At 37.3% G+C, this 23,254-nt stretch overlaps 1 long non-coding RNA gene across 1 annotated transcript; it reads right to left on the bottom strand.

The window, feature by feature from the left end:
• Positions 1 to 5,243: 5,243 nt before the first annotated feature.
• LOC122143654 lies at positions 5,244 to 9,080 on the bottom strand. Its single transcript, XR_006159301.1, has 4 exons — positions 8,969 to 9,080; positions 7,095 to 7,220; positions 6,773 to 6,947; positions 5,244 to 5,269 (listed from the first exon to the last, which is right to left on the bottom strand). It is a non-coding gene; the product is annotated as an uncharacterized LOC122143654 (long non-coding RNA).
• Between the last annotated feature and the right edge of the window lie 14,174 nt (positions 9,081 to 23,254).

Here is a 23,254-nt window from a genome sequence, read left to right as displayed (position 1 = left end):
AGTTTCCTCTTAGAGAAGCTGGTCGTGGACATGATGATGAAAGATAGTAAATCTATTAATATTGTCACTGGTTTAAAGCCACACTGCCTATCACTCAATAAAAGAAGCACATTGCTGGTGTTTACACTACCTTTCGGCTTGTGAATTAGCGTAACTTGAACAGAGACATTATACAACATGAATAACACTTAATGTGGCTTAATGGACCAAGACAGTGATAAAGACAAAACTATAAGCATACTAGTATGTGCAGCTACGCATATGAGCCCAAAATGTGAATGCAACCACATTTATTTATACATTAAGTGATGTTAAAAGAACCACATTCTGTGCAACATTACTAATAAAGCATGTGCAGAAAAAGTCCAAAATATGAACTTTCAATATCACTGCTTAATCCATAAGAGAGGTGGAAGTGCTTCTGGGTCTTTCGTCCATTCTGTATAGCCAGCAGCTTTGTACGGATCGATGTTGTTGATGTTCAAGGAGTTTCTCTTGGTGGTGTGATTTAGTGTCTCCTGATACCAGCCCTTTTCCTTTTGCTTCTTCTCCTTCAAAAATGGATTCTTCCCAGGCAACTGCACCGTTATCGCAAAAAAGCAAACAAATATCAAGCTGTTCTTCCTCTGCTACTCTTTCTCACGGTCTCACAGTCACTGTTGGAGTAACTATGGCGACGGATAGTGTTCCTGCTAATATGGCGACATGCAAAGCGGAGTGAAAACATTGTGATGTAACAATTCTCTATAGCGGCTGTCTAGGCCCACCATCAAAGCCATTTTGTCTCCTTTATTCAGGATAAATTTCCCTTAAACGTTGATGAAGCAAAGAGTATATTCATAGGAATCACATTACTAATAAGAAAAAACAGTGAATTTCATTCCAGTGAGAGGTGTAGGGAACAAGTTTCAATCCCCACTCAGACACAGAGGAGGGGTTCAAGTTCACCTGGCAAAAGCATTTTCGAAAGGTGTTTATGTACACTGCAATTCCCCATCGGCTTAATTTGGTGCTTTGCACTGCTGCCAAAGTGGTCTGGGGATATGTGGCAAATAATACACAACAGCATGCTCAGTTCATCATGCTACAAAAGGAGATGCATCCGAACCGCCAATGTATGGAACTGGACAGACCGTTGTGAGATGAGATGGAGCTCAAAATCAGGGTCCCATGCACAAAATATTTGTTTTGCCGGATGTATACCTGGAGGCAATTAGCTAAATATGTCGAATCAAGTGGTCAGACTAGGATTGTTTGAGAGCAGTGATTTTGTGATGAAAAGGATTACAGAGCTCATCACTGTGGGTGACAGACTATATATCGTTGATTGAAAAACTGAAAGCTACTTATGCAGATTTCCAATGGTGACTTTGACAAAGTGCTCGGACTAACAGAGGAGTTCAATGGCCAAGCAAATGACTGGGACATCACTTCTTCTCAGCAGAACAATAAATTCAGCAAGTCTGCCATCACTACAACACTAGGGAAAACATCCCCTGTCAAAAAACAGTGATTTAAGGTTATTGTGTGGATAATCCTGTATCCTGGTTCCGTGTACCTTCGTATAATTCATTTTTTTTTTTGGTTTAATATAAAATCTGAAAAATGCACATTTTTCGTTTTTCATTTGTTCAAACAAAACGAAAAATCAAGAATTTGGCTTCATTTTTTCGTTGTTTTTACATTCAGAGACAGAAAAACGAATAAACAACTTGAATATTCGATCTCTACATGTGGGCGGGAATGAAACTCCCCTCTCTCGCTGATGGTCAACCAAACATTACAAAACATAATAAAAGTCCTAAAAGCATAATAAGAGTCCTACCCTTCTACAGGATTCTTAACGTGTTTATTTATACTACATTTTTAAATACGAAAAATTTTTACGATCGTTTTGCTATTGTTTCACGTGCGTTTCCCAAAAATGCACCTTAACACAGTCGCACGTCAGCCATGCTACTTACGTGCTATCGCTATCTGTCTGTCAAGTGTTGAAATGTCACCTTATAGAATAGCTCTAATTGTAGTACACGATCGTTGTATTGAAATGTTAACCTAATGCTGCATTCTAGACCAACTCGGAAATAATAACTATAATACAATATTATTATATTATAATTTACATAGTAATATACTATATATATATAATATAGAGACGTTATAAATTGCTGGTTTTCGTGCACTTGAATAAAGTTAAAGGTGTAATCTGCCGATTGTCCTGCAGGTGACCGCATAAATCGGTCTTCTCACGATACACTTAGGGCTTTACGATTACTCCAGAGCACTCGTAGATCGTTGATGATTTTCAAGTGCTACTTAAGTTACGATGCTTTTGGTAAACATACCATAATATTAAGATCAGGCGTACCATCGTTTTTACGAACTTCTTAGGCTTACGAAGCTTTTGGGAAACTCAGCCCAGCCAGATTAAAGAATAGCTTGACACAAATCGTAACAAGCAGAGCCTTTTGGTCCTTTGGCACCACCGGCTGTTTTATTATTATATCCACCTATCAGAATCTGTCTGGCAAAGCTGCGCGATGCACTACAGCGCGGGAAGAATGTAGCCTATTGTAGTGAAGTCATCAGGTGGTGATGATTATGTTTTAATGTAATCATTATGTGCCTTGAATCACTGAACTCATTCAGTGTCTTTTCTCTGAGTTATATTTCCTTGATTGAATATAACAACTTTTGATGCCACAGTGAAAAAGTCTGCATCTGCTATACATTTTGTAAGGGTCCCTTGCAAATTGTTCTGATTTTTTTTTTCAAGATTCATTATTTTAGGCACACACAGACATCAAGAATCAGTGTATGAATCTCAACAACGGTGACAAACAGCATATTCAGATAAACAAGATCAACTCTGAACATCACAAAACTAAATACTAAAAAGTCACATAAAAACGACAAAAATGATGAGATTTTATTGGCTATAACATGCTTTTTTGATGGTCACCATTGTTGTGATGCTCACGCTGATTCTTGATGTCTGTGTGTCTAAATAAAAACTTATTAAACTTTAAAAACATCTGTATGATTAGGCCAAAATGCAAGGTCTTGTATTTTTCATTTAACTTATGTAATAAATAAAGACAGTCCAACTCAAGTATTCAGACCCAAAAACACAACCACCAACACATGACCACATTTGCTCTGGTTTGTTTGTCTGTTATAACTCAGTTACCACAGCCAAACAAAACCTAAAGTTAACCACTTAAGGTTCAAGATCCCAAACTAAACAAAACAATACTGACCACTATAATGGTGACACACAAATTGTGATTGTATTCTTTGGTGATTCTGCTTGTTAAAATCAGGTGTCTTCAATAATAGTCAATCATCACTCAATCAAACACCTAATTATCTCATTAACTTTAACACTGCTTCAGTGTTACTTTTAACACTACTTCGGTGTTTATATGAGTCCACACTCAGAGTGTTAAATTAACACTGGTGATTTTGCTGTGTACAACCGTTTTTATGAGATTTTGGGAAACGCATCCCTGGCTGTTTGATGAAGAGAAAGAGATAAAATGTAGTATAAATAAACAGTTAAGAATCCATAGAAGGGTAGGACTCTTATTACATTTTTTAGGACTATTATTATGTTGTAATGTTGGTTGACCAATCAGCGGAGAGGGCAGTTTCATTCCCGCCCACATGTAGAGATCGAATATTCAAAATTTTTAATATTTCAATATAAAATAAAAAAAAAAATTATACGAAGGTACACGGACCATTAATTTTTTCGTTTTGTTTGAACCAATGGAAAACGAAAATTGTGCAGTTTTTTCCTTTTTCAGATTTCAATATTAAATCAAAAAATGAATTACACGAAGGTACAAGGACCATTCTGGACAGGCAGATAGCAGAGCTGATTTCTCTTAAAAGAGGATACATATGGAATCATGCGAGCTTCAGCTTAGCTGGATCCACCACTTTTGACCTGAAAGAACTGCTGAAAGCCCCATGCGATTTGTGTGGTACTGTATAGTCTGTGATGATGAATACACAGTTTTCACTCAACACGTCAAAATTGATACAGATGAAAATAGAAAATTCCCCTCACTGATTGAAATACTTGATAGCTGTCATCATGACATTTTCCCAAATACCAACAGTCTATTTTGACACTTTTGTCTTTTGAAAGAGAACTACCAGAAAATTTAGATTATGACATAATGATCGACATCTTTCATTCCAAACCCTGTGACTGTGACATCTTCATCGCTACAGACACCACTCATTAGGGGGAAGTTGTGGCCTAATGGTTAGAGAGTTTGACTCCTAACCCTAAGGTTCTGGGTTCAAGTCTCGGGCCGGCAATACCACGGATGGGAGCATAAATGATGCCCACTGCTGTGTGTGCGCGTGCGCGTGCGCGCGCGCGTGCGCGTGTGCGTGTGCGCGCGCATGCGTGCGTGCGTGTGTGCACTTTGGATGGGTTAAATGCATAGCATGAATTCTGAGTATGGGTCACTGTATGTCACTTCACCTTCACGTTAAGGTCATTAAAGGTAAGTTCAAATGTTTATTTTTTGTTTTTTTTTGTGTTTTGTCTTTTTAGTCTGGCCCGCTATGACTAAGAATATTTTCATTTAAATATTTGTGAGAAAGAGATTTTTTTGGACTGTCCATACAAAGATTATAGATACATTCTATATTAGACGAAGCATATGCTCATTTTTAAATTATGATTTAATTACTTTACTCTGCTGGCTTCAACAATGGTTTTGGAACTGGAAGCATATGCTCATTTTTAAATTATGATTTAATTAAATTATGCCCGGTTTATGTGAATTATTCAGACCCACCCACAAACCATTTTCTGCATCCGCCACTGATGTATAACAGACATTATAGGCTACATGTATTTTCTTTCTACATTGTTACCTGTTTATTGGATTTATGTCTGCTATATGTTTAGCCATATGTCTGTTTGTTATATTTTGCACAAATGCCGTCTTAGTCTTGAGAAGAATAGTTGATAAATGCCACTGTACACTGAATATTGAATTCTGTTAAAATGTTAATTGACTGATTATTTTGGTTTTTGTCAGTTGAAGAGTGCATGCAGATGTTTTTTGCTAGTGTCTGTTTTTGATCATAAATTCAGCGGCCATGACGAGACATTGGCAGAATACTCACAGGCCTTCTGGGATGCACTCTAGGGTCAGCGTTTGTCCCTGAGCACCAGATAAGAACTGTGGGATCCTGCTGGCTTTTGAAGCTGGGGGCCGCCGATTCTTCACCACAGAATTTGCTGTGAAAAATTGAAGAAACACCCAAATGAATCCCACATGTAAGTTTTATTTATTTTCAGTGTATAAACAGAGTCAGTGTATAGAAAGAAGAAGATTTCATCATGAAAACTCCTCTGAACAATGTAATTTGTACGTTGGTAACCCCTGAGGCTCCATGTCATAGTCACACTTCCCTTCATGGCTGTGAATATTCAATAATAATTATTATAATAAAAAGTAAATCTTTCAAATGTCACATTCCCAAATGTACGATAAAATCACGGCACATGATGAAATCAGACTGTAAAATTATTAAAATAAATCACAGCCTTTGATAATCTCACGAAGCTATTCCATTATTAATTCAATCTAATTCATCAACTCATAAACTCTCGTTTGGGAAACCTTGCCGTAGGACAAAGTGAAGTTCGGAACAATCTGGTATGTCTGGTGTGAAAAACTTGACTGGCCTGCACAAAATCCAGACCTGAACCCTAGTGAAGCTCTTCAGAATTAACTGGAAGGCTGACTTCAAACCAGGCATCACTGCACAGTTGCCCAGCACTGTACCTTACGGACAATATATTGTTTAAGAATAACGACAAAAAACAAGTCATTCCAAGGATTCGTGCCAAAAAGTGCTTACATATAATAACACAAAATCAGTCAGCAGCATTTGTGAAGGGTTTATTTAAGCTAAAAATGTGAGACTGGTCTATTTTGATTCCACTGGCCATTAAATTACACCCAATCTTCATATGTTTACAAACACACGGGGGTATCAGGTGAGAACATCGCATGTGTCATCACAGGAACTGAGTCTGAGTCCATCAGGAGCACCAGGACCAAAGCCTGGACACCATGAATTAAGGACAACTTTTTCATCTTTGTAAATACAGCATCTTTTCTTTAAGTAAAACAAAACGAAAAAAAAAAAAAAGTGCCTGAGTCTGCGCAGTAGTGGTTCATTCAGAGCCCGAGTCTGCACAGTAGTGATGCATCAGGGGCCTGGGTCTGCACAGTATTGGTTCATTTAGAGCCAGAGTCTGCGCAGTAGTGATTGTGAGGTGGAGCCACGATATCAAAGTCCTGCCTAAATTCCCGCAGACCCCAGTTGCAAGCTCACAATCATGACACTTAATAGAAAAACTTGAACATACATCAGCGTGATAAAAACTTTTAACATGATGGAAATAATCATTGGGAAAATTTTATTTGAAGTGCAATGTGATTATTAGTTTGGCTCACTTCCCATTCATTTATGTTGAGAGGGCGGGATTTATGAGCCGTACTGCAGCCAGCCAGCAGGGGGCAATTTAAATATTTTGGCTTCACTTTTCAGGACATGTGCGGCACACTTGCTTTAGACATGCTTCAAATTCCTTCCTTTTGTTTTGTACTGTAAAGCGCCCTTGGTTTTGTAATTGTTTATATTACTTGATTTGAAACAACCCGCATATTTCACATGCAGAGAGAAGAGTTGAGCTAGTAACTAATCACTAGTCAGAAGAAAGTTTACACACATGGTGTGACGCTGATGGCGATGGGCTCTTTGGGTATGATGATGCTGGCGTTGATGATGTAGTGGGCATTGCAGGTGTAGTCTTCTCTGCTGGTCACTGTATAGTAAGTTGGCAAAGTACAGATTTCCATCAAGGCTGGTGGTCACCCGCTCATTCCGAGGAATGTGGCGCAACTCTGACCAATAAATAAATAAATGAAGAGAGAGAGAGAGAGAGAGAGAGAGGGAGGAGAGAGAGAGAGGGAGAGGGATTCAGTTTAATCAATTCAAGTATTATACAGAGCAATTTAGTTTGGCAAAAGTAGATTCAATAGAATATTTACGCATGTCCATCCAGTGTATTTTGGGAGCGACAGAGCTCTTGGGAGGGCTACAGTAGAGGACAGTGCTTTCTCCCTCCTCAAACAATCTTCTTTTCTGCCTCTTCTCTTTGGCCAAGGTTGGGATGGCTGTGAAATAGCCAGAATAATTCTTTAATGTATCTATTTATGCAGCGTTCACTGTTTATTCAAAGGGCTCTGTCAGGTTTCTGTCTTCACAAAGATAGCAGAAAAGTCTAATTAAATGTCAGTATGGTGACATTTGCTATTACAGCAAAGCAATATTCATGCATAAATGATTTCAGACTCTCACACTGGCTGTTTTGGAATGCATACTTGAGTACCGCACACTGTGCATATATGCTGTGTACTGCCTAGTTTCCTTCTTCTTTCTATGATCTTTTAAACATACTTGTGTTAAAAACATACAATGATAAAATGTTGCAATGCTGTTGTCACATAAGCTTACAGCACTGAATGTATGATTCAGCAATTATAGTCTTGGGGGGCATCTTTTGCATTTGAATTCAATTAGTGACAAATGGCTTAAAGGTGACCTCAGGCTTTTTTTTTTTGTTCTGATAGTCACAGTGCTTTCAGACTTTCGTGCTTATACTGACCCCTATCTTTCTGGAGGCACAAAGTCTGCTCATTAACTGCTGCCGATTAACACCAGAGCTATTGATCTGTCTTTCAATTTGTTTTCTCAGGCTGGCTTAAAACACACATCCATAATGGACATTGATTCAGCTATGCTGCTGATTATGTTTTTGTGGAGAATGTAGTGGACCATCCAGATATGCATACAAATATTTTGCATACAATGCACAGGTAACCATACTGTATACTGCAGATGTGTTAATATAAAAAGAATCAGTCCCCTTTAAAATAATCACATTTTGTTCCTGAAACTGAAGACGGATACAGTTTTTGTTTTAACTCAGCTGTACTTTTGACAAGATCCAAGTCAAAGATAAAACACCAACATCAGAAAAACAAAACAAAACAGAATCTGAGTTGAAAAAGGATCAGCTCTTTGTGTCAGTATTTTGTTGAAGCACCTTTTGCTTAAATTATTACCTTTAGTCTGTTGGGATTTGTCTCGACTAACTTTTTGCCCACTCTTCTTTGCAGAACTGCTGAAAGAATAGTTTAACTCAGTTAAATGTGATGGTGAGTGTTTTTGTGGACTGCAGTCACAGATGTTCAGTGGGGTTTCAGTCTGGGTTCTGACGAGGCCATGCAAGACATTCACCTTTTTCTCCTTCATCCACTGTGTGCTCAGTTTTGCTGTGTGCTTTGGGTCATTGTCATGTTGGAAGGTAAAGCTTCTTACCACTGACGACTTTCTGGCAGTGGACAGCAGATTTTCCTCAAGAATTTGATTGTATTTTGCCCATCCATGTTTCCTTCTATCCTGGCCAGTGCTCCAGTCCTGCTGCAGAGAAACACTCCCATAACAGGACATCACCTCCTCCATACTCTACTGCAGGAATGCTTTTATCTGGACGCTGGGCTGGGTTGGATTTCCACCAGATGTATCGTTTGGTGTTGAGGCCAAATAATTTAATTTTACTCTCATCTGCCCTCAGAATCTTCAAGGTGTGTTTTGGCAAAGCTCAGTCCCTGACTGCATGTGGCTTTTTTCTTCAACCCTCCCATACATTGTTTTTTTTTTTTTTTTTTTTTCTGATGTTGGTGTTTTTATCTTTCACTTGGATTTTATAATTGGCACTGAGTAAATACAAAAGAGATAAAACAAAAACCGTGTCCGTCTTCATTTCAGTTTGCATATATATATATATATAAAGTGCATTATGTTATTCCAAACGCAGCCACTGAGACATAGTGCTTGTGGTGTTTGAGGAGAGACTCACGCTCGGTGATCAGGTGCACCAGGTCTGAGACGGCGGTTTCCCAGCTCATTGGCCACATAGCAGCGGTACGAGCCCTGATAGAATTGGAGTTCCTCTTTTTCATCTGCTGTCAGGGTGTCCCCAGACTCAAACAGAACCTCTCTAAACTGTTTGCCATCTTTGACCCAGCGGAAGCTGTCAGTGTGAGGAAAGGAAAGAAAGACCAATTCAATGTAAATCTAAAGACATACAGGTGGAGAGAGAAAAAACAAAGGGGTATATAGGGTTGTGGTCACAAGTTCACAGAATCTTTTAATAGTACTGCCAAGAACTACAGAATCAGAAAGAGCTTTATTGTCAAGTGTGTTTACACACACAAGGAATTTGTCTTGGTGTCAGGAGCTTCCAGTACAGAAAATACAAACACTAAAAATCAAGAGAATAGACAATAATTATAAATAACAATATAGTAATACAATATAGAGAAAAAGAGAAAAGTGTCAGTAGACAGAATTGTGAATGTTGCATATGTGCTATGTACAGATGAAAGTTTTGCTGAGTTATTTACAGATGTACAGTCCTCAGGTTAATTCTGTGTTGTTCAGTTGACCCTCCCTGGAGGCTCACATAACAGATGTTTCCATATAATCCACAAGATAAAATAATCAGCCTGTTCAAAAGTCTGCCTTGAGTCTTAATATCATTACCTGGGTGATCCACACCTGTTTGTTTTGTAATAGTTGTGTATGAGTCCCTAGTTTGTCTGCTGTTCAGAAAAGGCTTGTATTCTGCATACGTGAAACCTTTCCATTAGGAACTGTGCGGTTTTCACACTGAGGAGGACTGAAGGACTCATACACAACTATTACAAAAGCTGACCACAGATATCAGGGGTGCAGCTGTCTGTAATGACCAAGTGCTCCAGAGGATCTTTACGAGCTGCTTCATGTGTGTTTGATCAGGGCTGGAGCAGAACAGCCCTGCTTTATATAGTGATGTCAGAGAGATCGTCAATCACCAATAATGGTTCATGGGGAAGATCAATGGAAATTTCTCAAAAACTATGATGTTCTGATCTGATCTTTGAATTTTCAAGTCCTGGGAGTCAACAGTAGTGCACATTTGTATTTACAGTATCTGACCCATCCGTTCAATGATTTGAAACAAGGGTGACACAGAAAATGTGCAGAAGAAGTGCTGGTTCAGGGATTAATGTTTGTCTCACACTCTCAGACTCACCTGGGTGTCGGCTCTCCACTGGCTTCACAGGCCAGATTGACATCCTCCAGAGAGTAAGCGGTGTGAGACCTGGGTTGAGCTGTGATCTTTGGAGCTTGTTTAAAACTGGGGGGAAACCATGGGTTGTTCAGTGTTTTGAGATAAAGGTAGAGTTACATTTATATCTACATTTAGGGCATTTAGCGGACGCTTTTATCCAAAGCGACTTACAAATGAGGACAATAGAAGCAATCAATATTGACAAAAGAGCAAAAATATGTCATAATAACAATAATAAGTGTTACAATAATAATAAGAGCTTGTAATATGTCTCAGTTAGCCTAACACAGTTATACATAGCATAGTGTTTTTATAATAAATAAAAAGAAAAACAAGTAGATAGAATAGAAAAAGAATAGGGAACACTGGTGTTAGAGGGCATTTAAAATAAATAAATTATGAAATAAAAAAATCTAAAGTATAAAAAAAAAGAATAGAGAGTGCTAGAGTTAAATGAAGGATCAAATGAAAATTCACATCTGTTATAAAAAAAAATTAAAAACAGGAGGAATAAATGCTCCTTAACTTTCTCATTGTTTTTTCTTCCCTAAAACATCTATAAACAATAAAATGAATAAAGTCTGTAAATATATATATATATCTATATCTGTATCTGTTTTAGTGTAATTATACAAAATGATACTGTCTCACAGCACAAGAAAAATCCATTTGTAGTAGCTATAATTCAAAAAACTCAACTGTTAGAGATACTCATCAGAGCCAGAAATAAAGGAATACACACAGAGGAAGCTGAAGTACTTACGGTTGTCATATGTGTCTGATAGAGCAGCAGAAGGAAGCAGTGAAAGGAGAGAGAGAGAGCAGGGTTAGGCAGAGTCATGCAGGCTCAGACTTTGAGGTCTTTCTGTTGATGTGGAACAGCATCCAGTAGAGAAATGGATTTATCAAAGTGTTTTTTCCTAACACAATTCAACAAAGAAATCAAATTCCTAAATGATTCAGTTCATGTAAATGTGTCTGAGGTCAATCCTTTCCTGCGGCTATGCTCCTGTACACCCCAAAGATTTTAAAGAGATCAGGCAACTATCCAGATTTCATTAGACAGAAGGAGTTTAGCACAATATAACCAGCTGTCTGGAGGAGACGAACAATGGAACAAAAGACATTAAGATACATGCTGTTTTTGTCCTGAACACCACAATTGCAAATGTTATTATATTGATTTTATAGTTCAATAAATAAGTTAAAGGTTTTTTGGCCCCTTTGCTAAATTTTACCAAAAAAAAGAAAGGCCAAATTTTACCAAAAAAAAAGAAAGAAAAGAAGACCAATAAAGCCACAGCAGAACTGTTGCGCATTGAAGAACGACTCAATGATTTTTTTTCTCTTTTCTTTTGGGAGTCATTTTTCAGCCAAATTTGTTGTGCAATTAATTATATTAATGAATCGCCACATTGTGTAATTAATTAGATTAAAAAATTTTAATTGCTTTACAGCTCTAATTACACTGGTAGTCCAAAATGAGGGATTTTTTTAAAGCTGTGTTTGGCCTTTAGTTGTTTTTGTCACTCAGTGTGTATCTTCTCTTAGTTCTCATCTTTTGTAATTATGTCATCTGTTACAAGTGTTTTGTGTGTTGGTTGGTTCACCCTTATGTTTTAGTTGGCTCAGTTTCACTACTGTCTTTGCTTGCCACCTGCCTGAGCAAGAGCTAACTGTGTCCTTATTTTGTGGATTTTTTTCTTTAGGTAGCGATGGAGAGGGGTTACAGATATAAAAGGGCTTTTCAAGCAAGCATCACACACCCCCCCCTTGTGGGTGTCTTCTTTAAACTCATGGTAAAAAAATGTATGATAGTCTTCATCTTTTTGCTCAGAATTTTTTTTATAAAGAAAAAAATAAAAAACACGACACATTTTAGGTATGGAGAAAAAAATAGCATCATCTCTTTTTGTCCAATTGAATCTTTTGCAATTGCATCCTGCTCTCCTTCATCTCTAGGTTCTCCTGCATTACAACAGGCCAAGACAACTTAGATGAGCCCCAGAGACAGATCCCCTGTAACGACCTTGTCTCAGACGGGGACCACCAGGGACAAGAAGGACCAACAGGAAACAGATGAGTCTTTTCTGCACAAATCTGACTTTGCTGCAGCCTGGAATTGAAACTGCTGGTTTCGTCTGGTCAGAGGAGAAACTGGGCCCCCCCGACTGAGCCTGGTTTGCTCCCAAGGTTTTTTCTCCATTCTGTCACTGATGGGTTAGTTTTGGTTCCTTGCCGCTGTCGCCTCTGGCTTGCTTAGTTGGTGGACACTTCATTTACAGCGATATCGTTGACTTGATTGCAAATTATTGCACAGATACCATTTACACTGAACTGAGAGCTGCATGATGACATCACTGAAATTCAATGATGAACTGCTTTAACTGTCCATTTTGCATTATTGACACAACTGTTTTCCTAATTAATGTTGTTCAGTTGCTTTGACACAATCTGTTTTGTTTAAAGCACTAAATAAATAAAGGTGACTTGAACTTGACTTGACATTACAGAAGACGTGACCCTGAACAAGGATCCAGCACATCTACTTGTAGGCTTCTGGCAAGGTAATAATAAAGCACATGAGGAGTAATCAATGATTTGTTTGACAAAAAACACTGTTTGTACATTATGCATGATTAGTGAATGAGACACAGTGTCTTTGAAAAAATCTTTGCAAATTATATGTCTGATTAAAAAATAATTTCTTAACATACAACCAAATACTCAGTTTTGTGTCAAAAAAAATGGTGAAACTGCACCCAGGTGGTGTTTGTTAATCGCTATTAAAGGAATGACTGCTAAAAGCTCAACACTTCGCAAAACACTGTAATTTAATATAATGTGCAGACATCATACAAGAATCTTTCTGAATGAGGTTTAGAGTCCGGATGGGGGTTGTCACTTACAATCAGGAGGGAGGGATTTGAATGTATCCATGTGTTTGTAGCACACTGAGGAAGAGGCGCAGCAGAAGATGAAGATATGTCTTGTTGCGCCCTCTTCTGCCTGCCGGCTGACACTGAACTAGAGGCATTCTGCAATCAAACCAGCAGCCACTGCATGAAAACACAGCTGGGTCCAGACAGCCTCCACCGTAGGAAAGCACAGACCAAGAGACAGCTGGAGATGTGCCTCACATTCAGACTCCACACACTTCTGATGATTCTGCAGGAAAGAGAATGAGAGGCGGATGAGACGGGAGGGCGTGTAGCACAATGGAAGTAGAAGCCACCAATGCAGAAACAGATGAACGATTCGACCGATACCATTTCAGTTCAGATGAAAGCATGCAACAGGTAGGAAATCACTAACAGCAACGAGAAAAGAAATGGCACGTGAAGCCAGAAGGTAAAGCGAGAAAAGACAAAACCTCATATAAGGAACAGGACACACACAGAACAAGAAGGTAATATAAATACATAAATAACAGAGGTGAGAGAAAGGACCATAAGGAGGCAGCATTTGGATATTACTTATTCAAAGAGAAGTAAGAAACACGAATCTAGAGGCAATGCGAAAACCACTGCTGCACTAAAGCGCCAGTTTTGACGTATTGTTTATTGTATATCTCTCATATGATCACAGCAACCACACATGATATAATCAGCTCTGGGTCATAGACGTAAATAACATGTTATCTAAAAAAAGTATAGTCTAGCCACGCCGCGATTAATGATTAGCTACAGTATGATGGGCCAACAAGAATGAGGCTTTCTGCCGCAGTTGCAAGCCGCACGCCTGTCTGCAGAAATGCAATTTGCAGCATTTGATCCGCTGATGTGGCGCTTTAACCAAAAGTTATCAAAGCGCAACGCTTCAAAGTATTTTTTCCACAAATAGCTGTCAGTTTTGCATCGGCCCAATGTTCTCATTTGACACCTTGCAGTTGCGCGAGGGAAAGTAGTGGAAATAAACAAACACATAGGCCTAGAGATAAAATGATTTCACTATTTTACCTATGCTATAGCACTTTACGAGTACTTATGAAGTTACTGTGGCAATTTTCAGTTTAGAAAACATAATGAATCAGGCCATAATGGCAAGTCGACTGAACTGTGTTGAGGATTGATTATGATTTGAAAACAGTAAACAGGTGTGCAGCAGTCTTAGTTAAATATAAATCAGTGTTGGTATATAAAATGAAGTGGTGGTTTATTGTGCATTGGAGCATTTTAAACAGCGGGGGTGGGGTTTTTTTAGCTGTATTTTGGCCTAGGCCTACATACCTGGATTCGAAATGCAGTCAATATACGTCCAGTAATCCTAGTACCATATTCTAGTACACAACCCCCCCATCACATTGTTTTAATTATATTAGTAAATATATACGATCTATTTTGTCAACGGCAAAGACGCGACATTTACGTCATGGAGTAGTCGGTTACTGTGCTTTATTTTGGAAAGAGAAAGTCAACTACTTGGGGAAAAGGATATGCTGTTCAGTAAAATACGCAATTGTTGTGTGTTTTCCGAATTCTTTCCTTATTTTAGTAAATATCGCGCCCGACCGGCAATTGTATAATGTCGCTGCCCATATCTTATCAGGGCCCTATACTGTAAAACAAGACCATGCGGACATAAATTAAAATTGCCTATGACTTTAGCTAAATCAATTAGAAACTGCAAGAAGAAGCGGAAGGATTATTAAAATAAAGAAGCTCCCTCCTTGATTACTACACGCGAATGATAAGGCCTTACTTGGTGAGGGCAGTATACTGCTGCTGATCTGTTCTTTCCGTTATATCATACATTTGTTAGAAATTAGATTATTTCTAATAGACTTTTAGGAACGTGCATTCCGCCAATGAGATACACTCACAGGCGATTCAGCCAGGGCGGCAAGGCAGAAATGCACAGGGCGGATAGAATAATGAAGGAAGCCAAATCAATCTAAAAAAACTGTAACGTTACAATGGTCCATATAATGTTCATTGTCCAATATTATATTATTAAAAAGTCATGTGTTTCCACATTAACGTGGTGTCACTATTACTCTGAGAGTGCAAGATTTGGTTGTTCGGCAAGGTGTGGTGCTGCTGATGCTGAGCGAGTTGCATCATTTATTCTTTTGTCTTAGCTTTTTCTTATTTACAAATCTCTGTTTGTGTGTTCACACCCGCTCCTGATTTGTCTTTAGTTGTTGCTCCTATGTTACTACTTCTTCAAAATAATCACCTTTGTTTCCATGCACCTTCTTTCAGATTGCAAAAGGTGTGAAACTGCAATCTCTTGCAGTCTTGTAGCAATTTTATAATTATTTGAGTAATTAACTTAACCTGCTTGTATCTACTTAAGTATTGTAATGTTTAAGTATTTTATTACACAAATCTAAGAATATGAGAGGAAGTTAAAACCCTGTGTTGCATGACTACGCACAAAGAGCTCGCACAAATGATCATCAAATTCATGGAGCGGCAGTCATTTTAAACAATTTCTAAATAGCCTTCCATTTCACAGATTAATAATTGCACCTGTCTATATGTAGACTTGTGGAGATTATGTTCATGCAAAAAGACCCCATACTGTAGTACATTAACCTAAAATAAATGTGCCTCCTTTTACTATTCATATTTAATGGTTTTGGTGCGGGAAAAGTATTACAGGTGCATGCATGACAGGGGAGGCGCTCTGCTGACTTTTTTTTGATAAAGAAATACTGAAAAAATGGGTCCTATCAAATAAATGAGAAAAAAGGAACACAATTCCAAAATGAAAGCAAATACTCCCTGATTAGATCATTTGAAGTGAATTGTGCCATTTCTTCTCTAAAGGTGCGTCCAATAGGGCTACTAGACATCTCTTGTTTACCTACAGTTTTTAAAGCATTTATACTCATTTGCATAAATTCAGCTTGCAGAAACGGTCCGTAATGGAGGAGATAGTCACATCCTTAATATTGTCTTTTTTCCTCCTGAAACATCAAACATTTAAATTTAAATAAAATGGAGATTAATGTTTGGGTGAGGATGGTCAACCCTTCTCCATTTTCGCAGATATTGTGGCTTCTGGTTTGTCTGTATTGTAAATTACAGAAAGTCTACAAATCTATAATTGGTTCGCCCGCAAACAAAACCGGGGATTGTTAAAATGTATAGAGTTATTTAGTCATTTTTTCTCGTCTTCTCTATTTAATTGTGTCTTTCCACACTTCGGTCTAGACTCTATATGCTTGTTGCAAACAATTTGCAAATAGCCAAGACCAAACGATACAGGCTTGGGATCCTAAATACAGAGGACATTGCCTACAAACCTGCCTCCAGCTAGTTTGAAAACGCTCCCGTCAGAGAAAACTCATCCATCATGAAAGAGGCAAGTGACTTGCAAACCTTTACTGTAACGACCCCCACGATGAAGCTAACTACCCCCGTGTAAAAAAATCGCTGTAAAAAATAAATGGCCAAATGGTGAACAATTAACATGATGTTTTTTCATTTGTAAAACAGTGTCCCATCTGGGGTAAATATTCAAATGCACTGTGAATGCAAGTCTTTTAATTAATTACTTAACGACGTTTACTGACTGTTTTGTGTATATATCTATATATATATATATCTATATATATGTGATTACTATTATGAAATTATATAAATAGTGGAACATTTTCTGCCCCTATATCTTCCAATTTTGTGATCATTTTAAATGCCATTTTAGCAGACTGAATTCACACAGTGAAAGAAACGCACTATAAATTGAGTGCGAACATCCGTAACAAACAATATTTAAAGGATATTATGCGCAGACGATAATATATTCGCACACATCAGACACCCTTGGCCGAGTGTGAATCTGCTCTCGAGTATGTTGGACTACAACATTGGGCTTGAGTGGCCCCGCCCTTTGCACGTTGTATGGTTGTTTGATTTTGTTCATTAATTACTACGCGTATTCCGAATTCATTCATTAGAAACTGCATTTTCCACTGCGCAGCGCGAAGCAGTGTTGAGCAGTGTGCCAAGTCGCAGGTTTCCGGACACGCTGAGGAATTTTGAGCTACGTGTTATACAGCCGGTGCGCAGCTCTCGGGAGTGTGCCGGTGCCCGAGGACGACTAACTTGCGCGTGTTACTCGGCGGGGGGGTTATCATGCGATACCACAAGAACGGGAAATATTTTATGCCCTAAAATGGACGATTTTTACTCATGGGACCCACTAGAAATGAAAATGCGATTGGCGGAGCTGTATAGGCTAGTTTGGAGTACCAAATTTGGTGCAGAGTTTGTGTCGTGAAAACCTTGGCAACCATGCAGCGCAAGATCTCTAAACGGGTAAGCTGAGGTCTACAACAGCTATAACGACACGTAGACCGTCAAGTTCACCATCAAAACAGCACATAAAACTGGTCATTCATAAACTGCCATTTCACATAGAAGGACACTGAATCGCGTTTGCATCAATTGGTTGGTTATCAAATGGCTACTTCACGCTCCTTAAGCTTTTAGCCCAGAAGAGCGCACATTTATAAGATAATCATAAATTCTCAAATGTTCACACCTCATTTCTTTACAGAGGATGATTTTATATTAATATATTACTGTTGACACTAAATTATGCAAAAAAAAAAAAATGCGATCATCTGACTGAATGTTTGAGCGCTCTTTCTTGTCTTACGGCCATACACTAGTGGGGTAAGATATGTCATTAAAATGATTTAAAATTAAAAATGAAATATATTAATGAGTTTCTGTTTTTAGTAAGCATAGCTAGCCTATGAATGTAGACTTAGCCTATCACACAAACAAGTCCATTTTTTATATATATATAATATATATATATATATATATATATAGTATTATATATATTATATTAATATATAATATATATATATATATATGGCAAGATCGCAAAGTGGTATCGTAAACAAAAACAACCTACAGAAGATTCCGTTTTGCTATGTCAGAAAGAAAATAGAACAACAGCAGAACCGCTGCATCTCAAAAGTGTTTTGTGCAGTTCCTCAGGGTTACACGGCACCACGTAAATGATTGTCAAAGAGGTCGTTTGCAAAAGTTAAATGAATCAGCTTTTTAAAAGAATTGGTTGATTCAACTCAATCATTAAGACAGTCACTTGCTGCCACCTACGGGCGGTTGTAGTGTCATATTTAAATAACAAGTCAGCTTATTTTATATTGTTTTAATATTTATACAATTAAAAATGTTATATTGTACACTAAAACAGTTATTCGCACAATCCATCTATACAATGTGTTGTAATGTGACTTAATTTGATTTTTAATAGGCATCAGTCTTTTTATTTGATTGAAGTTATTGATTAAAATAAAGAACCTGACATACAGAGGACACAGATAGATATAACAATACTTTTTATAATACTAATAAGCCAACATCTGTTTTTTTTTTTTTTGCTCAAAGTTATTTCAGTGTTTTGATTTCTCACCTGAGGAGAACACATCCTGTTTATTATATTAGAAATGGAATTTGTAATATTACATTTAAATTATGCCGATAGCCTAGACCTGTGGCATATTAATTGTTACTGTTTACAAACCTCCAAGCATGTTTTGTGTTTCATTTTGTGTTAACTCCATAATGAGGTTTCTATTTGAGGGCATAGGTATTGTAGTTATAGGGCCCAAACATAACCCTCACAGCCCAGGGGCCCCCGCCTGCCTAAGTCCTCTGCCCTGCTTCATCAACACTGTATTTTTTGGGGCTATTTGTGGGGCAAAACATCTTGCTAAAATTTCCAAAGCTTTATTTTTCACCGCCAATGCAGCGATGCAATTATTTAGGCTAACCTCTACCTGCTTGCGCAATGGTTGCTTCCTTTTTGAGATTTTATAAGCCGCTAGTTTGGTCTCTCTAGGCACACACAGCTTACACTGCACAATAGAGCCTAAATATGGCCAGAAGGTACTCACTTCACTTTTTTCTTCGATTTTAACTTCAGAATATGACGGGGGTTTAGTTTTTCAAGACGGTGTACTGCAACCACTAACCCCTGTTTTGTCAGTTCTGCATCTTTCTTGTGATTTTATCGCCGTTTTGACCATCTGCGCCATATTTACTGTCAGCAGTTTCCAGGAAGCTTGTTTTTTTTTTAACTCAGTAATTAATGTGTTTTTAAAAGTAGCAACAGTAACAATACTTCAAAACAAAATAAACTTAAGTAAAAAGTAAAATTCCAGATTTTAAAAATTACTTCTTTAACAAGTAGTCAGGTACACAAAAAAGTAACTCACATTACAGGTAACGCGAGTGTAAATGTAATTCGTTACTTTCCACCTCTGTTCAGGAGGTATGACAGAATTATATAGTAATGATAGCTAACTGTTACTTAACACAAAATCATAAAATTTGTATTACATACTGTCAGTTAACACACCTCTTCCTCAGTAGTCAACAGTAGTGTGTTAAGTAATAAATCAGGAAAAGATGAAGTACACGTTAATGACCTTATTAGTTATGCGAGTAAAGTAATAAATAGTATTCTAAGTGTTACCAAAATTATTACTTGAACAAAAACTTTTACTTAAATAGAACCGCAAAGCACAATCTACATATTGGAGGCATCTTACTGTCATTATTAGAGTCTTCATGGATCCAGTCTTACATGTATCTGAAGCGTTATTGTGATTATAAGTGAAAGTCATGGGCAGCTGTGGCTAATGGTTAGAGACTTGGAACTTTTAAAACCAGAAGGTCGCAGGTTTGAGTCTTGGTGCTGGCAGAAGTTATAGGTGGGGGAGGGAGTGAATGAACCAGTGTTCTCTTCCACCCCTCAATACTCATGACTGAAGTGCCCTTGAGCAAGGCCACTGAACCCCCAGTTTTCTCCCCGGGCCGCTGGATATAACTGCCCACTGTAGTGCTCCGGGTGTGTGTTCACGGTGTGTTCAATTCTCAACTGCTGTGTCGTGTGCACTGGATGGGTTAAATGCAGAGCACCAATTCTGAGTATGGGTTACCATACTTGGCAAATGTCATGACTTTCACTTTCATATAAAACCATCAGTTTTGGACATGGCGAAGCTAAACTGCACCTGATTTTAGAGCTTTGCATTTCAGCCGAGCGACAACTTTTCCTGTTTCATGGAAGACGAGACGGCAAGGGCATTCTGTTGTTTTCCCTCTATGTAAGCAAAAAGACACAACAGTTTGTTGATACTGTGAGTGCACACAAAACTAAGAGGAGACCATTTACAGTTCTGAATGAAGTATTAGTCTTATCGGACCAGCAAAAATGACGGCTTAGATATATGGCTAACAGCGCACTTTATTTGGTTAAATGTTTAAGCTAACATTATACTATGCTTTAAGTATTTAACATCTACATAGTTTTATTTTAAAGCAAGTCGTGATTATTGGAGAATGCTAACAATGATCAAACGTGATCAAACTCTGCTGTCTGCTGCTATCTGCTTGGTCATCACTTAAAACAACAACTTGAATTTAACAAACAAAAATGTTCCAATTTTTTTTTTTTACTAAAGTTAATTAATTATATGAAACACTAAGAAATATAACTTTGCATTAAAAACTACAAAACTGACCTATTTTAATGGCTGCACCACACGCAGCTGTGTAATTAGGAAGCAAAAAAGAGGAGAAAAATAGGACACGGGCCCAGTCGGACTCGGGCCAAGAATGGTGGTAAGCTGTCAGCCAAGGGTGCTATGGGGCCTAGATTAGAGGTCCATTGCAGGCCTATACCAGATTTATGCATTTGGAAATGAATTTTGTGAGTCAGGGGTTGTTTTCTATTTTAAATGAGAAATTCTTAAGTTTATTTTGTTGTCTACATTCATTTTTCTTTTTTTTCTTTTTTTTTACAGATACCCCAATCTCTCGCATGCCCAAACTTTGTATGCTAAAACCGTATCTTATCAGTATTATTATTATTATTAAAAAAAAAAAATGTTTAATTATTATTTAACATGTTTTAATTAATTTTTACAAAGGGATTGATGAAAAGTGATAAATGTATTAATTCAGGGAACTAATTTTGACGGCATGTCATGGGCTCTGTATACGGGAATAAATGTGTAGATAACGAATAAGTATGTGTGACCTGCTGAAATACACCAGCGAATTATTAAATGTAAGTTTCAAGCCTTTCATAATTTGTGGCATTAATGTGAGTGCCAAAATATGTTAGAACAAGGCCTAGCCTATAACACTCATCAATAAGCCACATTTTGAATCATTTTATTTTTTTTATGGCATAGGCTAATGCACACCTCCTTAAGTATAATCTAAACATCCGAGTTAATATTCTACTTTTTGTTATGATACTAGGTGTTTTCATGTCATGGTTTTAGCCAATGCCTATGTTGTGAGTCAGAGTAAATTGCGATGCAAATAGAGTGTCATGAACGTGCAGCCTTGTACAGAGAGGACCAACGACCAAAATCAAAATGTGAAATGTAAGTTCATGGAGGAAAACGTCACATCTCAAACTCATTAAACATCTAAAGTATAACATATTATAAAAATTTTCATAATAAAAAATATGACTGTTTAATAACAATACTATGCAGTAAGAGCCTTTTGTGTAAATTATTATTATTATTTCTTTTTCATTTTTGCTGCATTAGGCTGCAGCTAAAATTTTTCTGATTAAGGATGTTATAATGTTATATTATAGTGTTATTGTTGTTTTATTTCCTTATTTAATCTCAGTTACAAAACAAAATATAAATTTCAGTCAGTTTGCAAACTGTCCCTTTGTGCCACCTGGCGGTAGTTTCATGAACGACTTTAACACGCGACTGACTTGCCGTTAACGCCGTGGCTCTGCAGCGGTACACGTAGCTGTATTAGGCATTTTGGTTGGCCACCATACTGTATATTATACTTGTATATCTTAATTTACATTAGAAATCTATTACTTTCTTACTTTTACTGAAGTGAATGGTAATTTAAAGATTTACTTGAGTACAAGTACGTACCACATTTTTGATGTTCTTAAGTATTAAAGGTAAAACAAACAACAACTTTTATTTATGAAATTAAGTGCAGTAAAAAAAAAAGAAATATGACATTATGTTTGGAATGTAGTGAAGTAAAGTTTTCCAAAGAAAAACACTCCTGATAAACTATAAATACTTTTTACATTTCCTTGAGCAAAGTACAAAATACTTCACTACTGTCCACCTCTGACCCATCACTCAAAGCTGTTCCCGCTCCGCTAAAGATCCACTGATCCACATTAGTCAGTGGTTGATCTGCTGAATTAGCAATTAGTTGGTAGTTTGTTTTCGTCAGTAATGACTCGGCCTTCAAAAAGTGTTGTACAAAATATCCATGTTCTTAGAATTATAATGTCTAATCCAAATTATTGTACCTGATCAAGATCTAATATAGATTAACACCACATTTGCTGTTGTTGGCACACTTTGTAGACAAAGAAATGACAGAGAGAGAAAGAGCGAAGGGAGGCTTCTAAAGACAGTTCAACATTGCAAACCATGAATACAAAGCTCCCAGCAAGCCAGCAGGTTATAGAATATTTATCAGTTTAATCACACTTTTAATTCTTTTAATCAAGTATATTTCCCGTAATAATCACCTGTCTTGATACTAATAATCTATAACACATCATATTTTATTAAAACATATTAATAGTACGCCTATAAATAGTTACAAATATAGTATTAATTTTCTAAATTAGTTGTCTATTAGTATATAATATAGATTTATGCTGTAAAATATTAACTTTTTACTATTGTGGTCCTCAAGATAAGGGAAAATGACGCAGAAGTACAATGAAAGTATCTATCCAGTTCAAATTAAAGTATTCCTATCATTTTAAATGATCAGAATGTTTCTATGACAAAGGGTTCAAAAAATATGGCTTCTTATTAAAATGTGTTCCCATGGCTCAGTTTGCCCCGGGTTAGGGGTAAGTTGACCTGAGTCAACGCGTAAGATGCACCATCTGGGTGTAAAATGACCATCTGACCGAATCTGATTCAAACCCGTGTGAAATTAATAACAATATAAAAACGTATTTAATAATTTCCTTCTACAAACAGTCATATTTATTTTCTTAAAGTTGATCAAA

The sequence above is a fragment of the Cyprinus carpio genome, unplaced genomic scaffold (assembly GCF_018340385.1).
Source record: "Cyprinus carpio isolate SPL01 unplaced genomic scaffold, ASM1834038v1 S000006479, whole genome shotgun sequence".
NCBI classification, from domain to species: Eukaryota; Metazoa; Chordata; class Actinopteri; order Cypriniformes; family Cyprinidae; genus Cyprinus; species Cyprinus carpio.
This window is presented reverse-complemented; position numbering and strand designations above follow the sequence as displayed.